We start from the raw sequence: 12,403 nt of genomic DNA on the forward strand, positions 1-12,403 counted from the left end.
AAAGACTTCTCATCAAGAGGTCTTGCTTGTTTTACACCCCCCCCCATTTTGGTCAGGAGATGCAGAGCTGCCTCCAGTTCCCTGAGCTTCTGGAATGATGATGATGATGATGATGATGATGATGATGATGATGATGATGATGGTAAGGTAATCAAGTTGGTGCTGGTATTATGCTAAGTGTTTGTGTGTAATATGTGTTTTAATCAGATAGTGTGCTGAGAGGCAAATGTCAAATTCTATTTTTATGTAGAATGAAAGAGGCTCAAATGATGACTTACCCAATGTCATGCATCCAATAAGTAAAATATCTAAGATATAAAACCAGGTCATCTCACCCCTGTTCTTTACCCTGTGACTAGAACCAGGGAACTATCACCTTCATTTCCATTTTCTTATTTCTCTTCCCTTGTCTTACTGATTTTTATTTTCCTTTCCATCCTGGTCCAATCTTTTGATTTCCTCCTTATCTCATAATAGGTCTTCAATAAAGAGTTGTTGATGATATATAGTTGTTACCAGTTTATTGAACTGTTTAAACCCATCCTCCCATAGTGAGGGACATTTGATCCTTTCAAAAGCCCCTGTAAGGAAAGTCAGGGGTTGTTTTCCCATTTCACATATAAGAAAATTATACCCAGAAAATGAACAAATAGGCAGAAATCTGGGGTCAGCTTTCTGTATGGAAAAGAGGTGCTCAAGGCCACTGAACAGGTGACATCCAAACAGACTTTTGAAAACCCAGAAAAGCAAATAACAGGCTTGTTACTTAGACTAAATACCTAAGTCCTTTTGGTGGCCTGATCCCCTTTCTTCTGTGTTCTCTTTATACTCTCTGGCAAGGCCCAGCTGTCCAGGCTGCTCTCCCTACAGGCAGGCTTTCTCCACCCAAGCCTCCAATTTGCTGTTGTCTCTGCATGGGGTTTCTCTCCCAAGAATCCACCCTGTCTTCTCTTTTTCTTTAGGTCATTGATCAGAAATTTCCTTCGTACTGAGGCCTTTCCTGGATACCATATTAAAATTTTCTGCATACCACCTTCTTCTGTGATTTCTTTTCTCCTTTCCTATTTTGCTTTTTGCCAACAGAACTTAGCACTTATTAATTAATACCATTACTTTTAATTTTCAGACTCCCTCCACTAGAATTATGCTCCACTAGGACAGGACTTTTACCTGATTTGTTCACTAGTACATAGTCAGCACTCAATAAATATTCATGGAGTGGATTAATAAATAAGTAAAGACGTTACTTCATTCATTTATTCAAGAGACATTGACCACATGGAGGCTGAGCCAGCCCCCACCTTCGGTATGAACACCTCAAGGAGGGAGGACAATGAAAGCACACTGTCAAAGAAGAAAATAAATGTGTAGTCAGGTTTACATATAAAGGCTAGTGTAAAATAGCTGTCCTGATGGCTATGCCATTGGAAAAACTCGGTTTGAGACATGGAAAGATATATAAGCCAGGGTCAGCCAAGGAAACATAGGTAGGGAATTCCAGAGATAGAATCCCTTTTCCCATACCTGCTTCAGGTGCTGTCTGGTGTTTTCCAGGGACTCAGCAGGGCAGCATACAAGGCAGTTAAGGACCAAGCAGTACAACAGCTCTCAATTTGTGTGCAACTGATTTGTGTATTTTGGAGTACATTCTATTAATATGCAGACACTAATATTGGGACACAGTCATTTAAACTGCTTGCCAGTGTTTTCTGTCTAATGCTGGAGCTCAGTTCAGGAAAAGATTAGGTAACCAAGGGAGTAACACTGCTCTCCACTGATGCTTAACAATGTGCCACCTGACATAGAATGGTTTTCAGTTCATTTGTTGTTTGAAATTTAAATAAAATCATGGCTGGAAAATTTTTGTTAAATTAAAATGTAGGGAAAACACCTAAATAATGGAAAGGACTGTCATCATCAATGTCAAATTGGAAATAAAGTCATTTTCAAATGATTTTAAAAAGTCAGACTGAGTCTCTAATAGCTTTATACATTGCCTTCAGAAAAGCACAGTCAGTAGAATGAACTATAATGCCACCAAGATTAAAGGAGAAGCTAATCCTGGAAACATGTCACACTGACTTGTGCACTGGACTTCCTATATGGGACAGTCAGAGTGTGGGGAAAGCTGCAAGCTGAAGGTCAACAGGATCAACTTTGCACTGCCAGTTTATTCAATATAAAAGAATTGAAAAGATTGTCATTTTTTAGTGATTTATTTCATATTAATTTTATTGCAATATAGAAAAATAACCAGTCCTTCAGTGTACCTGGAAATTGCCTACTCTTTTAAATATGTTCTAACTAGAGCATTTATATTAATTCTAACTTTAAAAATACAACTTTTGGGCCAGGAATGTAGCTCAGTGGTGTCATACCTGCTTGGCAAGCACAAGGTCCTCAGTTCAATCCCAGGTACTGCAAAAAATAAAAATAAAAATAAATAAATAAATAAATAAATTACAACTTTTCAGATAAATTAGCCAATGGATTATAAGAAGAGTCTAGGAGTAACCTTTGTATTACAGTTACAAATATCCATCATGTAGGTCAGAGGTTAGCAAATTATAGCTCCATGTTTCAAATCCAACTACGATCTACTTTTTTGTAAATAAAATTTTATTGAAACACCACCCAACCATTCATTTCTATGTTGTCAGTTGTCTATTGCTGCTTTCATTCCAATAGTAGAGTTGAGACAGAGGCAGTTAGCCTATATAGCTTAAGATATTTAGCACAAGGACCCGAGTTTGATCCCTGGTACCAAAAAAAAAAGATATTTGCTGTCTGGCCCTTTACAAAAAAAAAAAAAAGTTTGCCAACTCCCAATCTAGTAGAAGGAAATTTCCATTATAAAGTCTCCTGGTGAGTTTACTTTTTACTTTTAAGCTAGCCCATTCTTCTAGGATAGCCTTGATAATATTGCCACAATGAATTGCAACATAGTTTTGCTATTGTATATCATTCTGATTGTGAGCTTTTCCGCCATTGTGTTAATTTCTGTAGACAAAAAATATCCTGTAAAATAGAATTATGAAACAGTTTAGACAACACAGTGCAAGAGCCACTGTCAAGACATTGCACACAGTGAGACCAGGAAGGCTAAGAGGCTAATAAAATGAGGGAGGGGTTGAAACTGAGCGCATCTCCCTGATACATATATTCCACAGCTGTGGTGCTAAGAGATTGCTTGGAATGCCACGGGTAGGCTAGGCTAAACAATAAATGAGAGCATGAGGAAATTGTTCTAGTGAAAAATATTTTTCCTTACAAATTTGAAATATTTTCCCTTCTATGTTATATTCCCCTTTTCTCCTTTTGAAATAGCATAGCTTCCTTCTCTGTTAGAAGTTTTTTCCCCCTATTTGGTTTCTGCCCAAAGGAAAATAAATGTCTTCACTTGGTTCACGTGAACCATTTGACAAGCTTATTGTACTTGTTGAAAGAGGTTGAAATAGATTTTTTTTCAGTAGATGAAAATAGCAAAATTGCCAAACTCTAATTAATTTATTTTTTTCATTAATTAAAGGCAGAGACCTCAATAAGCACATCAGTTTTAAAGCAGCAGGGATGTTTTGAGCCTGTGAACTGTAGTGTGTTTCTCATCCTCATGGTAGGAAATGAGATCCATGTTTGTCCATTTAGTAGTTCTGTGCCCTAGGACAAGTCAGGTATACATTTTAGCAAGTGGGGAAGGTTGTAAAGGAGCAGGATTTTTCAAATAGAGCAGTAATCGCTGGTGACAGGCCTCTTCAGAGGACTGAAGGGAGTGAACTGAGTTGTGAAGCCCATCTAAGTGTGTGTGGGGGGGGATGCCACTGTGGCCTATGGCTGTCATCAAAATCTCCCAAGAACCTCACTGGAGACCTGAGCTACAGCAGGAAGTGAAAGTAAAATCAAGCATTTCTGCTACTATTTAAAAGCCACCCTTGGAAAAAGCCTTGTAGGGTAAAGAATTGGAACTAAATGAGGCTTTTGGTTTTCTGAGGGCTTCAGTGGTTCAAATCAGCCCTAGGGCTACCATGCAGCAGTGGCTACATCCTGAGTTCCTTCCTGCTGTGTACACAGAAACTGAGTGGTCATTAATAAGACTCTCTCCAAAGTCAAGGGCCTCAGCCACTTTCATTCGTTAAAAATATTTCCAGTATGTTAAAAAGAAATACAGAGAGAGAGAGAGAGAGAGAAGGAGAGAAATATTGTGGTACATTTTTAATGTATGATGTTTAAGAAATTAGTAATTGTAACATGTACATTCAAATAGGGACAAGGTAATTATTTCACTTTCCAAAAGTTTCACAACACAGATAAGCAACATTGATGTAGGGTGCACTGTAGGCAGTGGTACCCCAGGTAAGATCGTGGAAAGGCTGATTCTCCATCCTATGAGTGAATGTTGCTGGACATATAATCTCATTTGGGAATGATGCCAAATGTCTCTATCCGAGACTCTGACTAAGCCAGAAGGTTGAGCTAAGAGACTCTCATGTTCCCTCTCTCCCAGCTTTCCACGCATCCTCACAGGGACTGGACAATTAGTATGCCATTATGACTGTGAGGAGAAGCTGGGAGGAGAAAGATAAGGGATGATAGGCAAGTACATTTTATGCTCCTTTCCCAAATATTTTTTCAAATGCTCACTGTGTGCAGAGGTCAGAAGATAGTGTCATGGTTAAACTCACACTCGGAGCTTGACTCTTCCAGCAATTCCCTCCTTGAGTCACAGAGCTTCTCAAAGCCTCAGTTCTCGTGTCAGTGATCTCATCTGTGAGTCATTGGTTGTTATGAGGATTTAAAAGGACTTGCCCAGTATATATAAAATTATCAGAGCAGTGTCCTTTTGTACAGTGAATAAACAATATAGAAGCTCTTGCCTTCAGGGATCTCAAATTCCATCTTTTTCATGGCATTTTGCTCTCCATCTTCCCCACTGCAATCTACTCAACTTCTAACAACTGCGTTGTAATATCTAAAGGTATTTGATAAAATGTGGGGAAAAGGTTCTCCAATGATGAGGAAGAAAAAGTTCAGCCGTATTAAGGAAATTCTTAAGAAATTAATTTAATCAAGTATTCAACAATATATGTTAGGCACTGTCCAGAGATTGCCAGTATTGTAGTGAACAAACACTCATGGGTAGGAAATATATTGAATTCATAAATTGGTTTGTATAATGTAAGCTTTTTGTTGAAGTATAAAGTACATGCAGAAAATGTGCAAATAGTAGGTATACAGCTCAGTTCATTTTCACAAAATAAACATACACATACAACTAGCACACAGATCAATAATGACAACTTACCAGCACTCTAGATGCCTCTCTGTACTTCCTTCCACTCCTCCAAGGGTAAATACTATTCTGACTTCTAAAATCACAAATTACTTACACTGGTTGTAAGTAATTTTACCTTTATTAAATTTATTTAACTTTATTAAAGAAGGAATAATAACCTTTTCTTTTGTGACTCTTTTTTACCCAACTGTTTGCGTGATTCATTCTTTTTTATGTATAGCTATATTTGTTCATTCTCATTCCTGTGTATTTATTCCAATATACCTTGATTTTTTTAATCTATTGTATTGTTAATGTCTATTTGGGTTGTTTCCAGTTTGGTGATATTATAAATAATGTTGCAGTTAACATTCATGTCTGTGCCATTTATTAGATATATGGATTTCTTTCGGCTGGGTATACACTTAGGAGTGGAATTGCCGAGTATAAGGGATAGGGATAAGGTATGTTCAGTATTAACAGATTGTATCAAACAGCTTTCCAAAGCAGTTCTAATAATTTACTCTCTACTCAGCAGACTATGAGAGCTCTGGTTCTCTATATTGTCTGTGTTTTCCATTTTAGCCATTTTGGAGGGTACCGTGTGCTGTGGTTTCTGGATTATGATTTTAATGATTAGTGCCTTTTCACATGCTTATTTTCTGTTTGAGTGTGTTCACTTACAGAGTATTTCGACACTTGCCCATTTTTCTATTATCTCACTTATTGATTTGAAGGAATGCTTTACATATTTCAGATAAGAGCCCTTTTTCAGATATAGGTATTGAAAATCTCTTCTCTCAGTTTATGGCTTACATTCAAATGGTTTTGAAGAACTGAAGTTCTTAATTTTAATGTAGCTCAATGGATCAATATTTTCCCTCTTTATCTTTGGTTATTACTATACTTTTTAATCTCTTAAGAAATCTTTGCCTGAGTCACTTCTCTGGAGACATCTAACTCAAGGATGGAAAATTGTTATATACTGTGTTGCCTCATGAGGCAATACTGACAGAATAGCTAAAGGTGACACCAAGAAACCAAAAGGTAAAAGGTTTGTTTGTACTTTCTTTGTGAAGACATGCTGGAACACACAAAGATAAGCCCAGAATTTCCTGTAAATTGCATTTCCATGATGTACTGTGAAAGGTGGAATATCATACATGGGAAAGAGAAATGCAATTTGATGAAGTGGTAAGGTTCCCTATGGACAGGGAATTGTAAAGATTGTAAAAAAGAAAGCAAAGGGAGGCAAGAAGTGTGATCATAGCATCCCAACACTTTTATACCCTGTCTGGTTGTTTCTACTTCAACTTCTGCCAGAGATCAAATCCACAAACCTAGGCATTTCCACTCAAGATGTAGCCAAAAAATAAACAAGCAAAAACAAAACAAAACAAAACACAACAAACTGGCTGATTGTATGCAGAATTCCTACCATTCTCCCAGAATATTTCTCATCTATGAATATGATGAGATGAAATGTCATTCAGTGCTATGATTGTCTTCTGTTTGATATAGAATTGACCTGAAGATAGGAGATAATCTGGATGGGCCTGATTTAATCACAAGAAATCTTTTCACAGATAGCTTTTCCAGTTGGTGGCAGAAGTCAGGAAGATGTCAAAGAATAAAGGGGCTTTGACTTGAAGGAGGAGGCCAGATGAGAACTTTAAGGAGCCGAAAAAGATTTCCTGCTAACAGACATCAAAGATACAGGGTCCTTAGTCCTACAACTGCAGAGACTGACTTCTGGCAACAAGCTGACCCAGCCTGGAAGTGATGTCTATTTGGCCTGCAGATGAGGACTTGACTTTGCTGACAACTTGATTTCCACCTTGCAATACCATGAATGGAGAACTGAGAAACATGGGGCTGGACTTCTAGTCTACAGAACTGCAAGCAGTTGAACAGATATTGTTAGAAGCTGCTAAGTATGTGGTAATTTGTTACACTGTGATAGAAAAATAAAATGCAGAATAATTTGATTGTAAAAAGCCATCCTATAATGAGGAAACAAATATGAAGGAGATGTATGAAAAGAATGTTTCAACTGTAATCTATAGCGAAGTGATGGGATAGAGAGATCATCTAACACTCCTTGGAAGAAATATGGAGGAATAACATCAAAACATGAGAAAAAGATGAAGAAGAGAACGAGAAGAATGAGTAAAACCATATGGCTGTCTCCATATGAATGCATGTGGGACAAGGACAGGAAGCATCTGGTGTCCTTACTGGGTTTAATTCCACAATTGGCATATGATCATTCTGTATCATAGATCTTGAAGTGCTCTAAACATTGTTAAATGGTTCCTAAGTTGTGTTAAAGGGTAACATAAGCACTCAGAAAAATCTACCAGAATTGTCCACATTTCTCAACATTTTTACAGTGAAAAGACACTCTCTTGTTGTTTTTACTCCATGAATTTAGAGATCTATGTGAGAAAGCAGATGAAAAATGTTCCTGGAATTTTAAACAATTTGTAAGGTAATGTTATTTATTAAAAACCCTAAGTTTCCAGTTGTATAGTCTGTAAAAAGAGCAAGACAAATCATACAGGCTCTCCACGCACGGTGGTATGATGCAGTGGGAAGTGGCATCTTTTGGACATAGCTGTTATTCAGAGATGAGGCTAGACCTCATGACACTGACTCAAGTTCTCTTGTTTTTCTATATAGTGACATCATATTCTGGGTGTCAGGTAAAAGAGCTGAAAACCAAGACCAGACCACAACAAGCCTTTATTGTTGGGACTATCTGCCAGGCTGTCTCTAAACAAAGGAGAGACAAAAGCAAGGCCAGGACAGGGAGCGCTTCTTATAGGAGCTGGGGTGGGGTTGAGTGATGTAGTGGCTAGGAACTGGAGGAGAGCAAGTATCAGTTTACTCTTTTGGTGGGGAAAGGGGCATGTTGGGAAGAAGAAGATTGCCCTTTGGTGGGAGAAGCCATCTTGGGGTTGGTTTTTTGGTGGGAGCAGGGCATTATGGGAAAGAGAAGACCACTTTGGGTGGAAAGGTATTATGGGAAGAAGAAGGCAGCTATTATATATAGTAGCCATCTTAAGGTGAGGGAAATCTATCACTGAGTACCTTCTCAGCTGTGGAAAGGGAATATTGGCTGGCATGAAAAATACCCTGATTATTTTAAATTAAATCTGGGGCTTTTAAAGCAAATGACAGAATTCTTCATTGACAGGTGCATCAGTCAGCTTTTCTGTCACTGAGGCAAAATACCTGATAAGCACAACTTAAAGGAGGAAGGATTTATTTTTGCTCACAGTTTCAGAAGTTCTAATCTATGGCCAGCTGTCTCCATGGCAGAAATGTCATGACAGAAGGATACAGCAAAGGAAAGCTTTTCACCTCATGTAGCCAGAAGTGGAGAGTGAGTAGAGGCACCAAGACAAGAGATACATCATCCAAAGATATCCCCCACTGACCTGCTTCCTCCCACTGTGCTACACCTCCTAAGGGCACATTCAGCTAGGAATGAATCAATGAACTAATCCACTGATGAGTTTAGCACCCCTATGATCCAATTGCTTTCCAAAAGCCCCACCTCTGAACACATAAGATTTGGGGGTTGGGGGACATTTCAGATCCAAACCTTAACACCAGGAAAGTGAATAGGCAGTGCTTCAAGGAAGGTGCGTACATTTTCCTGATCTAAGCACACAGATTGCACCATTCTGGTTTATTTTTTCCTTTATTATTATTTTTTTTTTTGCTATGGTGAAAACACTAAGACTTTCATATTGATGTTTGTATTGAAACACAACAATTCAGAAGCACACATTTCAATTAAGCATGGAGCTCAAGGAGATTTCGGAAGATGAACTCATCTTGGTGACGACCACATAGCATGAGAAACCTTGGTTCAGGATCCCTGGCAGTTCCAGTGCCTCCCTCTTCCCCAGCCAACCTCTACTCCACTCCTAACACATACACTTAATTTCTTTCAGAATGCTAGAATGTTTTTGAAGCAAAATTGAGTGCTATTAAAATAAAACTGGGAGGAGAAAAACAATTATCCCAAGATCATGAAGGTCTTTTTTTGTTGTCTTTAAAAAAAATTTATATTATCTTTTGTATTTGGGTTATGATTCATCTCTATTTTTTGTCCTTGACCCCGCTGAGACAAGCTGATGTCTACATGTGGACCCCTCTTGGCAGATCCAGGACTTCTGTTTCCATCTCTGGAGACTATTGGAAATTCTGATGTTTTTCAGAGGCTTATAACTTCTGTTTTTTGAACCTCAAATCCCGATATGTCCCCAATTTAGCAAATGTCCTGAAGAGAATTCCAACTGTGTTTTTGAGGCCCCTATTTCTATTGTAGGAATTTTCTGATTTCTCTTTCCCCAGCTTCTGCCAGGACCCCATCAAGCAACACCCGCTGGGAAGCAGATGCTGGGGTCAGTCGATTCACTTCTGTGAGGCTCCACACTGTCCCACCATCCCCTCTCGTTCTTTTTGCTTCAGCCACTCCCACTACTCTCCGTTTTTAATTTGGCCTTTTTTGTTCTCTGGTCAGTAGCCCCATTTTGCCACTAGTTCCTCCACACCACCTTGAACCACAAATATATTTTTAATTGTAACTGAATAAAGTGGGGGTGAAAAGACCCCAGAGTGCTATTACAAGAGGTAATCTTAGCCTTCTGTGGTTCAGGAAGTCCTTTATCCTCTGTGGAAGCCACTGTAATTTATCAGTACAATACTGAGCCTCAAGCACCATTTGTAACGAGTGGCTTCACCTTTCTAGATCTCATCCTATGATTCTGGCATTTATGTTCATTTTAAGAGAAGAATCCTCTCAAGTGCTTTAAACTTTTGGAACAAAAGACAACCTCTGACTGACTTGGCTCATTTAAAAAGAGGTATCATAGAAATTTCCTTAACCCCTTTTAAATGCTGTATCCTTGAAAAACCAAGAGAGTATTTCCATAGTGCCAAATGCACCCCAAAGCTACTGAGACATGATCCCTAAGAAAAGGATATTGAAGGGAAATGTCACTTTGCTTTCATGCAATTCCTCCATAGTGGCTTCCATGTTCACTTCAGCAGCTGGAGTAGGAACACAGGTTTATGCATATACATTTATATAAAATGAAATTAAAGTCATCAGTTAATACTATCATAGGATTAAGGCTGAAGTGGACTTGATATCTACTGTCCTAAGAAAGAATGGAGCTCAGCATTGGGTTTTCCCTTTCACACTTGAATTTGCAACTGACAATGCCACATGATCAAGTAAGGAATTTTCAGAAAATGGAGCCAGGGATGGATGAGCACAGAGGCAGCCTGCACAGTCACCTTTATCCTTAGTAAAAAAGAGGGGTAGGCTGTGGCTTCTGCCATCTGCCTTCTAGCTGAGGAAACTTCATGACAGTGTAGGCAGGACAGCAGGGACCTTAGAAAAGCTAAGTGATTAGCCCTTTGGGAGGAAAAAAATGCATAAATAATTAATTGAGGTTCCCTTTTAGAGTAGGGCCAGAAGAAAATGAATGCTGTCCAGGTGGGAGTCAACACTCAGCGATAACCTCAGCTAATAGTGGATGTGGTGGCTCAAAAGATAAACAAGAGAGAGTGTAGGAGAATTACAGTAAAAACAAATGAAGGGAAATAGGGAGGGGACACAACACAGGATGAGTCCAGAGGAAGCAACTACTTGGGGACAAGCCAGGGAAAAGTGTAGGAGGAAAAAAAAAAAAAGCTTATAAAAAACAATGAAAGCCATAACATTGTGTGATGCCTGGGATGGGCAGGGGACATTAGACTCACTAGAAAAGCCTCTTCTGCAAAGGCTTGTACCTTGACTTCCTCATTTAATGCTAGGACCATGCCTTGAGGAATTCTACTCAAGGAAAGGAGCAGAAACAAGAATACCAAACACAAGTGTAAAGCTCCTTCAGGAAGTCTCTCAAGAGAGTCCTTTTTGTCTTCAAGAGAAAAATCTCTTTGAGATTTCATCTCTTACCCCTGCACATTTCCTCTCTGGTTTTTCTGCGTTGCCTTTCCATTCTTTTATGGAAATTTCCCTTTTTTTCCCACTTCTGGTTATTTCTTTTTCCTTATCCAATTGCCATGAGGCATATGCATTAGATACAGGATAATATAAAAACAAAGATGACGGTAAACATATATAATTACACATTACATATCATCATACCATTTATTATATAATACATATCATTCTATAGTCTATGTGTTAATGTGTGTTAATATTAATTTAGCAGTTGAAGATAAGCATACACCATTCTTGAGAATCTTCTTTCTTTAATGTAAGATTTTAATGACTCGATTTCAGTTTTATATTGACATTTGATGGCTCACAATCCTTTTGAAATGTTTATTTCTTCCTTGCCTGCTTCCTTGCTTCATTTGAGATGGGATCTCTCTGTGTTGCCCAGGCTGGCCTCAGATTCCTAGGCTCAAGCAGTGCCCCCCTCAGCCTCCTGGGTAACACAGGCGCCCACACTTTGTTGCAGGCATTCTAACTCTTGGCTGGATCTCAGACTATCCATCCTCAAACCTGTAAAATTTCTGTTAGCATTATTTTGAAATACAAAATTCCCTATATTTTAGTACAAGAAAAATGTTGAGCAAGTTGTCATCATAAATATAGTGATTCCTGTACACTGAAAGGGGCTTGCACTTCTACAGTCAGGAATTCTCAAGCATTCTCATAAGCCAGGCAAACATTATGAAACACACAGAGTAAGAGCTCAATCCAGTGCTTTACAGCAAGTCAGAACTAAAGTTGGAATTTTAAGGGAAATATCTCGTACTGGACATTGGACTTCCTGCACAGGGAAACATAATAAAATAAGAGGGGAAATTATAAATTAGAATTGAGGAAGTATTTTAATCAAGTTTATATATTTTCTGATTAAAAGCTAATATTTCATAAGTAATGCCATTTAAAAGTAGTACTAACATAGAACAATGTGATTTTTTAATAATTTGCTTCTTGATGTCTCATAATTAAATTTGTCATAGAAACATAAATTTTCATGGTTTTAGTATTTGAGTGAAGAAAATGAAATAATCTTAAGTACGATTATTAAACTTGTCCTATTCAAGTGCAGAATTATACTGACACATTGCATATGAGCCATCATCTGCCTTTTT

General features: G+C 38.2%; 1 long non-coding RNA gene across 1 annotated transcript in view; it reads right to left on the reverse strand.

The window, feature by feature from the left end:
• Window positions 1-2,265: 2,265 nt before the first annotated feature.
• Window positions 2,266-12,403, reverse strand: part of LOC147823736 (uncharacterized) — a 74,905-nt gene continuing 64,767 nt past the window's right edge. Inside the window, exon 4 of the long non-coding RNA XR_015443403.1 lies at window positions 2,266-2,418. This is a non-coding gene — a long non-coding RNA (uncharacterized LOC147823736). The remainder of the gene's footprint in view (window positions 2,419-12,403) is intronic.

Source organism: Heterocephalus glaber, unplaced genomic scaffold (assembly GCF_053883595.1).
Source record: "Heterocephalus glaber isolate CG9 unplaced genomic scaffold, H.glaber_assembly_v1.0 deba00001569, whole genome shotgun sequence".
In the NCBI taxonomy this organism is placed as follows: Eukaryota; Metazoa; Chordata; class Mammalia; order Rodentia; family Bathyergidae; genus Heterocephalus; species Heterocephalus glaber.